This window comes from Camellia sinensis, chromosome 6, assembly GCF_055761805.1.
Source record: "Camellia sinensis isolate YWXY chromosome 6, ASM5576180v1, whole genome shotgun sequence".
Lineage (NCBI taxonomy): Eukaryota > Viridiplantae > Streptophyta > Magnoliopsida > Ericales > Theaceae > Camellia > Camellia sinensis.
Genome location: NC_138966.1, coordinates 51,817,803 through 51,828,823, shown reverse-complemented (window position 1 = coordinate 51,828,823; position 11,021 = coordinate 51,817,803). Strand labels below are relative to the sequence as shown.

Sequence of the window (11,021 nt, the reverse complement as noted above, 5' to 3'; positions counted from 1 at the left end):
ATATATAATTGCATGTAGTATTTTTTTTTTTTTTTTTTGCGAGAGTAAGGCACATAGGGAGCAATGAATGTACGTTAGAAACCATAACTGGTTAGAAAGACTTGGATACAGGTAAACGGCAAAAAAATAGGACTACTTTGAATTTATGAATACGATAATGTTTAGAGTATTGTGAAGACATTGTTTAAGATTATTTTTATAATAGTTTGGTTAGAACTTTATTTTTCAATTAATATATTTATCATTGATGGATTTGTTTGCAATGTATTAAGTATAACATCTTTGCCATGTTTTAATTTTGATGTCTATTTTTAATTGATATTTTGTTTTATGTTAATCTAACTGGATATTATTAAAATACTAGCAATATGTTAGCAAAAGAGTGCATTAAAGATTATTGAGATTATTTTGATAATAAAAATATTGAGAAAAAATGTACTAGAAGAAAAAAAAGAAAAAAAAAAGGTTAGATACTGATTTCTTGTTAACAGGAGCCGAATATTTGAAAGAAATTCTTGCTGGAAATGAATCACATTGTCAAAAAATGATAAGGATGAAAAAAGAAGCATGTGTACATATGTGCGGTCATTTTTGGGCTAGAGGCTGGCTTAAAGATAGTCGTTATATATCTATAGAAGAAAAGGTGGCTACGTTCACTACAAGAATTTACACAATTGCCGACCACTTTTGCCGACCAAAAATTTTTTGGTCGCAAAAAAATGACATTTGGCGACTAAATATTAATTAGTCGCGAATGATCGTTATTTTTGGCGACCAAATATTATTGGTCGCAGAAGGTTATATTTTGGCGACCAAAAAATTAGTTGGTCGCAGAAAGTGGTATACTTTTGCTGACCAACTACAAATTTGGTCGCGGAAGGTCATATATTTTTTGGCGACCAAAAATTTGGTCGCCAAAAACTTATTTTCAGCAACCAAAAAAAATTAGTCGCCAAATTAGTACTTTTAGCGACTAATATTTTAGTCGCCGTTGATTGAGATTTAAGGCGACTAAAAAAGTTTGTCGGCGAAAGTACCTTTTCTGCGACTAATATGGTCTTTTGGTCACCAAAAGTGTAGGGGGGAAATTTGAAACATGGAGGGGGGAAATGAATACCAATTCGTAAGAAATGAGATTATCCATTCCCGCCACTGCCATACGGGAATGGCTCTTTCGTTCCTCTCAGTCTCAGGTCGGCCATCGGCCTCTCTCATTAGTTGCCTCGCCGCCCCTCCAGCTCCGCCGCCACCAAACCCTAACCCAACCGCCTTACCCTCCTTAACCTGCACCCTCCAGTGCCCTCACTTCCAATCGTACGCACCACCACTGCAGTTTCGAAGCTCCATCGAAGCTCCAGATCTGAACTCTGACCCCTCGATTACTCGCATTTCAAGTAATATGCACATTTCGACCCAATTCTTCCTTTCCCAAGCCGCTCGACTCGGTACACTTTCGGTGAGTCCTCTCTCTCTCTCTCTCTACTTAGATATGTCCATGTATCTGTATATGTATTTGTTGATTATGTTGATCTTTAGTCTTTACAGCTTACCATGTAGAATATGAGATGTTATTAAAGTAGAGTTCAATGGGTTACTGATGATTTCCACATCTAAATTTGTGTTCCTTGATTAAGTGTATATGTATATATGTGTTTATTTTATTTTTTTATTTTTTTTGTATAGACACAAATTGGTGAATTTTGACAGTGTTTGTTCTTCAACTTGTAATTTGGTGATCATCTAATTCTTTATACCTTTCTTTGTGATTATTTTTTTTTCCTCACTGTCTCTTTCTTTCACACAAAGTGTTTGATAAAATGCCAAGGTGAAATTTATATAATTTGTTGGACTTGAAACTGATGCACACTGTGTATTATGTAACAATGAGAATTTGCTGAGAAATGAAGAAGAAATGGTTGAGTAGTGGAATGTGTATATATGAGCAGATCAAGTGAAGAAAAAGAAATAAAATAGAGCTTCAAAGAAGAAGATGAGAAATAATTCTTATTTTCTGCAGATTCAATACATCACAACTTCACATAATATATTTCTTGATTTTCTCATCTCTCTCACACCCCTTTTTATAGCAGATTTTCTCTCACATTACAATTCATAGCTAATTAACTGCCAGTTGGTTATACTTCTAGTAGGGTTTTTTCTTTTTCTTTTTTCGGTTGATAAATACCTCTAGTTTGTCTTCTCTCCATTTGCCATGTCATGTAACAACCCAACAACTAAGAATAGTTCTATCAATTTGCCATGTCATGAAACCATTCTATCAATTGAGTTAAGCCTAATACTAAAACCTGGAAGCAAAAAAAAAGTTTTGTTTGGCAAAGAGTTCTGTCTACTCCATTGTCACCAGGAGTGGGTTAACTAAGACCATTTTGAGCAGTTTATCTCCAGGGAAAGAATTCATCTGTAGACTGTAGCATATTTGAATTTTGTGACTGTGCCTAAAGTTTGACTCTTTTTGTGATTATATCATTGAAATTGACATACGCCTCCCATGAGGTCCTCTTGCATATTGTGTTGAAGCTCAAAGAAAAGCACCTTATTTGGCTTCAATAAGCGATCCCTTGAGACTTTCAATGTGCTACTTCTTCATAATTATTTTCACAATTGGTTTTTGTTTGTGGTGGCTAAACATCTCTCCTATACCTCCTAATTTTTGTGGGAGTACACAATATTCTATTCACTAGAAATTTTTTTAGCCTTCGTTATCCTTCCCAAACAAAGGAAACTTCCTTGGCAACATCACGATTCTATGGGTGGGTGATGAGACCACCCCTTTGGAATCACAAGTCTGTTCATCATTGAATAATGAGTCTATTCATCATAATAAGGTATATTACATGATATTTTTTGTGTATCTATTGTTATAGGGCAACAAAAAATCTTTGTGTGTTAATGAGCCATAGTTTCAAAAGCATTGGAAGCTTTAACTTGTTTTGAAGAAATATAATTTTTAATATGATCATTGGGCATGGAATTAACTTACATATCATCTTCTTAAATGATACTTGGCAATATTATTAAGGTCGGACTCTTGGCCTCATGGTGACTTGGGCTTGTAAAGGTGTCCTACAATGTGTTTAAACACCATTGGATGCATTACCTATGTGCTCCTTTTTGTTTATTACGTCTTTTCTTTTCTGTCATTTATATGAATTGAATGTTGTTTGTAAGTTTGTAGTTTCTGCCTTGTAGGTTGAGCAGTTGCATAAAATTTTTAAGCTTTGTGGCTTACCCTCTGAGGAATACTGGAGAAAGTCAAAGTTGCCTCATGCTACCATTTTCAAGCCCCAACAGCCTTATAGACGCTGTGTTGCAGATACTTTTAAGGACTTCCCTGCACAAGCCTTAGAGCTTATGGAGACCCTACTTTCCATAGATCCTGCTGATCGTGGTTCTGCAGCTTCTGCTCTACATAGTGAGGTATGAACTATGAAGTTTCTTAAAAGTTGAATTTTTTGGAATGCTCTTGGTTCTCTTGAAGATTTACCCTTTTCTATGGCTGACTTTGGGAGCACTAAGTTAAAATGATGTGAACAATAGGCATGTCACTTGCCTTCCTGTCAATTTGGATAGAAAGTATAACATCTACAATTTAATCCAAGAGTATGAGGGTAACTTTATTTAAGAATCAGGAACATGAAGTGCTTAAAGGGCAAACCACAAGGGGTAGAAGTACATACCTCCTAACCTTAGTTATAATTTGCAAAAAAAAAAAAAAAAAAAAAAAAGTGGCTGCCCTCAAACTTAAACCTGCAATCTCACACTTGGTAGCCCAAACTTCTACCATTGCACCCAACAATGGCCCCTTGTCAGTATTACATATTTGATGTTCAATAAACTTTCTGGTCTGACAATCAACTATAAATACAAACTATTAATCATCGATGTATCAAATTTATTAGAGAGCTGCTATATATTATTTTTTGTTTTAAACATCTATATAATAAGGGAGGAAGGTTTTTGAAAATGTATAAAATGTGTGTGAGATACATTTTAATTCAATGGTTAAGATTAATTCCAAGTTTATATCAATGGTTCAGATGAAAAGATCTCCCACCCAAGACTTCTCTCCACCTACCCACGTTTGCCTCCCCACCTTCCCTTTCTGTCCCCCTCTCCCTCCTCTCCCTCTCTGTTCTTGAATACATCTCTCTCTTCTCTTGCGATGACCACCGACCACCTCTCCTTTCCCTCGCCGGAGACCCAAACTCGAACCCTCTATTCCTGTCTTCCTCCCTTCATCTCCCGCTCCTTCATCCCCCTTCCCCATTTTAGGCCTTTGTTTTGCAACAAACCCATACCTTCTTCGATTCAGTGAGAGGAGGGAAAGAGGAGGGCATCGTCCTCCCGCCCCGTCGACGCCGACGCCCTACCCCGCCATCCCCGACAAGAAGGTTCGAAATACATGAGGTAAAAGGTCGCAGTCTACCTAATGGCTTCTACTTCCTACCAATTTTTTTTTTTTTTTTTGCCCAGGAATCTGTGATGGTTTCGATGGCTTCTACTTCCTCTCAATTTTATTTCCATGCTCAGTTTTTTTTTTTTTTTTTTTTAAAAAAAATTGTATTCAAAGTTAGATTTTTTTGTAATGGAAAAGTATTTGATTGTAATGAAACTTAGAATCTGTTAGGTTCAAAGCATCCCCTAAATCCAAAAATATATTTTCAGCTCCCAAAACTCTCAAACCTGTTTTTGAGAACAAAATATATTACTGTAATATATAACTTGATCATAAGTTTTAAAAGTAATTTATAAATGAACGAAAGGAAAAGATAAATGCATAAGTTTTATGGACCATGATAGTTAGAATCTAATAAGCAACTCTTGCAAGAGAGGTAAGGTTCATTAAATTTGAACTAGCTGTTTGAATCCCTTTTAGTATCCAGTATTTCTTTGTATTTAACTACATATTTAACCCAGAATAATTTATAATTGAAATAGTTAGTTTTTGCCATGTAAAGCACAATAACTGCTCTACAAATGGCAAGGGCTCTGTTTGAAAGAGAGATAATGTGTATGTACTTTAATTAATTAAATATAGATTCATCAATGTTGAGTCTGTGAATATGTTAATTTGGTGAACTTGGAAATTTGTGTGTGGAGGGATGACTATAATCCTGGAAAATGTGATTAGGCTTATACTGAAGTTTTATTTCAGGTATCATTTTCTGCCTGCCGATATGCCTTATTATGACAATTGGAAACTCTGCACTAATTTTGGGTCTCTGGTCTGTTCACTTTTTGTGGACAAATTATTGCATTGTAAGGTGTGTTATTGGACTCCTCAATATCCATATATCATTTCTTCACCCAATTATCTTCTCTAGCGTGTAGTGATTGCTTTCTCACTTCTTTGATGACAGATCTAAGCAGTTTGGGCCAGTTTTGAAGTTTGTTCTGTGTTTATTCATTTCTGTTTTTTTGATTTTGTGGCCATCCATTGGCATTGTTGGAAGTATTATTGGTGGCGCTGCATATGGCTTTCTCGCACCGATGTTTGCCACTTTTAAAGCTGTCAATGAAGGGAAGACTGATAAATTTTACCACTGTATTTATGTATGTTTGAAATGTCCCAACTATTAATGTTTTTAAAATTCGATGTTCTTTGAATCTTTGTTGCCTTTGATGCTGATAAATTCCCTAACTGTTAATGCTGTAGGATGGAACTTCTAACACTGTCAAACAGAGCTTTACTTTTGTGAGGGATTTTATGGATATATGTTACCATTCTTACTTCTCAGTTACGGATGACCTACGGAGTCAGGGGCATCAAGATGGAAAATATTTTGAGATTAGGTCTGTTGTTTGTGCTTTTAATGTTTGGAACTATTGTTTGTTTTAGACTCTTATCAATTATCAATTTGTTTCAGACTATAAACTTGAAGTAGAATTTTTATTCTCATATGGAAATCCTCAAAATGAACAAAATTGGCCAGCCTGTTAGAACATTTATAGTACCTTGCAGTCAAATGCTTGATTCAACACATGCCGTTTTGATCCCCAGTCTTGTGGTTGAAAGTCGAAACATCATGGTTGCCACATGTCATTTTATTTCCTAATTTTAGATATTTACTTTTGATAAACAAATAACTTTAGCAGCCAATTCCAAATCATAAAAGTAGATACTCTCATGCAGTTGGAAAGAAACAGATCTCTTGATTACTTTTGTAGAGTTGATTAGTTTTTTTTTTTGGTAAACCTCGGCGGCACGAGAGGAAATATTGATAATCCAAAACCGAGATGGGGACATAATGAACCTTACCTCTCTTGCAAGAGTTGATTATTGGATTCTAACTATCATGGTCCATAAAACTTATGCATTTATCTTTTCCTTTCTTTCATTACTTTTCCGCTTCATCCTCAAAGAAGATCGCTGCCTCCTTTCTTGCTCCTCCTCCGCCTTCGCCGTTCTTCATTGCACCGTCCCCCTCCTGTGCCCAAACTGATGGATCTGCCGCATGTGAATCGTCAAATCGGTGTGATTTCGGTTTGATTGGTGTGATTTGGGTTTGATATTTTTTCCCCTTCTCTCTCTGTTCTTCTCCTTCATTTCATGAATACATACATTTTTTGGGTTTAAAATTGGGTTCATTGGGGCTTACAATCTGTGTAATTTGGGGCTTAATTTGGGGCTTGCCATTTGTTTGTTCTATTTTCTCCTTCTACAAAAAGTTAATTTAATTGCTGACTAATATGATTTATATCAGTCTTATTCAATTAGGCAAGATGCCGGAATATGCTTTAAAAGATGGGGAAAAGGAACGTTCCTCTAATTCTTCTATGCAGAAGGTAGGTTGTTCATATGTTTATCATACAAAGTGCTTATTAAATTATTTATTGAAATTGTCATATGTTCATATGTTTTTCATACAGAACGTTCCTCTCCTATGGTCATATATTTATTGAAATATATTTATTGAAATTGTCATATGTTCATATGTTTATCATACAGAACGTTCCTCTCCTATGGTCTTGAAATTGTCTAATTCGCAGTTTTCTCCCATTGATTGGATTAAGATTACATTTTATTTATTGTAATTTGTATCTAGAACCATCATTTTTGTGCACGACCATATGGTTTCTGGATTCTGTTATTGTTGTTGAAACTGTGCTGATGACAAGTAATGCATGATCTTTGTCAAAAATTCTATTGAGACATAAAATTGTTGCTTTGCCTTTTGGCTAACAGAAATAATGTGCTAGCTTATCATTTTGCATTATGGCTCTCTTCAGTCATGCCAATGTAGATCTTTTGGCATTCATGCTGAAGCAAATATCCCAAAGTTTAGGCTGAAAACTTTACATTTGTGAGATACATTTCAGGTTAATTACAATCTATACATTTTATAAAATTAATGGATAATTATATATTAAAGTTAATTCTACATTTTATAATTATACATTTTATAATTTGGGGCTTACAATCTGCTTAAGATCAAATTGTGTTTAATAAAATTAATGGATAATTATATATTAAAGTTAATTCTAATCATCAATTAAATTAAACAAATATCTAGAATGTACACGTGTGTAGTGTGATGAGTGAATGGGTGTATGTTTGTTGGAGACTTTACTTACTCAAGGGAGAGAATGAAATAAAGAAAGAAATGAAATAAAAAAGGGAGATGCAAGGGTGCTCTGGAAGCAGCCGAAAGAGAGAATGAGAGAGAGAGAGAGAGCTTCATTACTTATATGTATATGGTGGTCAATCTGCTGGTGCAAATCGTGGAAAAAGAAGAGATGAAGAATAATGAAGAAGAATAATTAAGCTGATATTACCCCAATATCCATTGAACACCACGCCACACCTCACCTCACTCACTAATGATTTTGAAAGAGTTATTTGTTATGATTGGCAGCACTTATTAACTGTCCTTTTGGTTCAAAGGGGTTTTATTATTTGTTTGGATTTGTTTTCTGGGAGCGTAAATTGATACATGGACCAATTGTTAACCAAACATTTCTAACATTTTTTTATTTCTTTTTGTTGCTCACTCACTAATGATTTTGAAAGAGGTATTTGTTATGATTGGCGGCACTAATTAATTGTCCTATTGGTTCAAAGGGGTTTTATTATTTGTTTGGATTTGTTTTATTATTTGATTTCTTTAGGCAGAGCACTGGCTGGTGTGCATTATTTGATATTTAATTTTTTTTTATATTTGATTTGTTTGGAATTGTAGAGTATAGTCTGTTAAATATATTTTTATAACTGCATTTTAATCTTAATATTATTTACACCGTTCCTTTAGGCACGGGCATACGCTAGTTTTTTTATATCACTGATCAATACATGCATGATAAATATAAAGTAATATATTAGTATTTGCTTTTTCTAATACTTATCTCTAAATAAAAACGATTAGAAATAAAACTATCCAATAGTCACAAACTTAACTTTTTTCCAGGTATAAAAAGTTCCGTTTTACAAGTAGACTACCTACCTTCCCTTTGAGGAGTGAATTGGTTGGGTTAATCAATTGAACGACCTCTGGTAGTCAAGTGCCACACCCCTTATCCGATCTTCCGACATTGGCATCTCCCTTTGCATCTGCTCCAATATTGCCATGTAATGAAACCTGTTCATCATCCATTCATTCATTATTTATCAATCTAGATATATAGGTTGCCAAAATAGGAGCTTAATTTAATTCACATGAAAGGTTCATTGAGGAAGATAGGAGTTATTGACAATATGGATCAATTTCAGTTGCCGTGTTTGGTTTCTGTTGTGTGGCACTATATTGGATCTGGAATGGTGGCTCATCCAATTTATTCTATAGACATAAGAATGCTATTGTTTTATTTACAATTTGATAATGGTAGTCATTTTAATTTGCTAATCTGACCTTTGCTTTTCATGGACATTTTTCATTATTTGTCCAATTTGAACTGACATTATTTCTCTTTTTCTTTGGTACAGATGGATGAACTCGTGCACAAAGCTAAATTGTACAGGACAAATTGGTACTTTTTGTATTTTTGGAAGGATTATATATTTTTGTATAGATGTATATGAAAAATATTAGGGTAGACTAGTAGTTATATTTTTGGATACACTACTAGTTATATTTTTGGATGGATGTGTATAGAAAATATTTGGTAGACTACTAGTTATATTTTTGGGTTGATGTACATGGATAAAAATTTAAAACATAATAACAAGCACTTGTTATGTGTTTAATTTTTATGCTAGATGAAATATGTAGTTTCGAATTATTTGTGGATGTAAATTTATAATAGTTGCTGACTTTAATTAAACAGGTTCAGAAATGGTTGATATATGTATTTTGTTGAATGTTGATGATTCAATTTATTTGTTGGTTTGAATGATTTCTTCTATTGAATAAATTGGATGAATTATTATAAATTACAGGTTTATTTTGTTGGGTATTGGCGACCAAAATTTGGTTTTGTTTTTATAGTTTTGGAGACCAATTGATTAGTCGCGAAATGTCACAATTGGCGACCAAAAAAATTTTGGTCGCAGAATGTCACAATTGGCGACCATAATTTTTGGTCGCGAAATGTTTCAATTGGCGACCAAACAAATTTTGGTCGCAGAATGTCACAATTGGCGACCAATTGATTAGTCGCGAAATGTCCCAATTGGCGACCAAAAAAATATTGGTCGCAGAATGTCACAATTGGCGACCAAATTTTTTGGTCGCGAAATGTCACAATTGGCAACCAAACAAATTTTGGTTGCAGAATGTCACAATTGGCGACAAAATTTTTTGGTCGCGGAATGTCATGATTGGCGACCAAAATTTTTTGGTCGCGGAATGTCACAATTGGCGACCAAACTTTTTGGTTGTTGAATGTGATAATTGGCGACCAAACTTTTTGGTCGGGAAAATATCACTTTTCGCGACCAAAGTGTTTTGGCGACAAAATAAATTAGTCGCGGTAATTAAATATTTAGCGACTAAAAATTTAGTCGCGAAATCCAACTTTTGCCGACCAATCACAATTTTGGTCGCGAATTACTTTTGCCGACCCTCAATTGGCGACCAAAGTAGCGACCAAAAAAATTGGTTGCGGATAACTTTTGCCGACCAAAAATTGACTTTTAGCGACCAATTTTTTTGTTGCCAAAAGTATTAATTCTTGTAGTGGTTTCTCATAGTATTGAGTCAGAATATACAAAAACGTTTTGTTAAGCGGAAATTCAATCATTCAACACAAACAATACATAAGTACTTCTATGAAATGTTATGTGTTATGCTCAATTTCTCAAAAGAAATTATTGTTTCCACTTCATACAATCCCCTACAAATCAAATTTGACATAATCGTCATCTAAGAGAAATATTTAATAGTTATGAAAATTTTCATTTATTAAAATTATATAAAATATGCAATTCTCTCTAGCTTATTAGAAATTTTAAAGTTTTCACATTGATAAATTTATACTTTTAAAGGATGTTGTAGGTTCACTTGATGGAACACTTATTTCTGCTGCCTATCACCTGACCAACAAGTTCTTTATAGAGGAAGAGGAAGGGGCTATTGTTACCAAATTGTATTTGCTATATGTGAGTTTGATATGGTGTTCACATTTGTTTGGGTTGGTTGGGAAGGGGTAGCACATGACTCTAGAGTGATAAAAAAAAAGGCCATGAGTGATCCAACCAACAACTTTCTGGTTCTTCCTCCAAGTTAAGTGATTATTTATATTAATTGCTCATTTTATATATTATGATAATTTTTTTATTCTTTTGTGCAGAGAAGTATTTTTTATGCGATGCAGCATACACACATACTTGTGGATTTATGGCACCTTACCGTAATATGCGATATTGGTTATCTAAATTTTGAAATAGTTGTCGTCCTAGAACAAAAGAAGAGCAATTCAACCAAGTACATGCTAAGTTCAAGAATGTAATTGAACGTGCTTTTGGAGTACTGAAGACTCATTTTCCAATATTAAAGAAGATGCCAGCATATACGTTTACTACGCGAAGGAATATTGTAATTGCTTATCTAACCATACACAATTTT

At 34.2% G+C, this 11,021-nt stretch overlaps 1 long non-coding RNA gene across 1 annotated transcript; it reads left to right on the top strand.

The window, feature by feature from the left end:
* The first annotated feature begins 5,094 nt into the window (after nt 1-5,094).
* On the top strand, nt 5,095-8,593 carry LOC145792277 (uncharacterized). Its single transcript, XR_014331668.1, has 3 exons — nt 5,095-5,285; nt 5,382-5,574; nt 5,678-8,593. It is a non-coding gene; the product is annotated as an uncharacterized LOC145792277 (long non-coding RNA).
* Nucleotides 8,594-11,021: the final 2,428 nt, after the last annotated feature.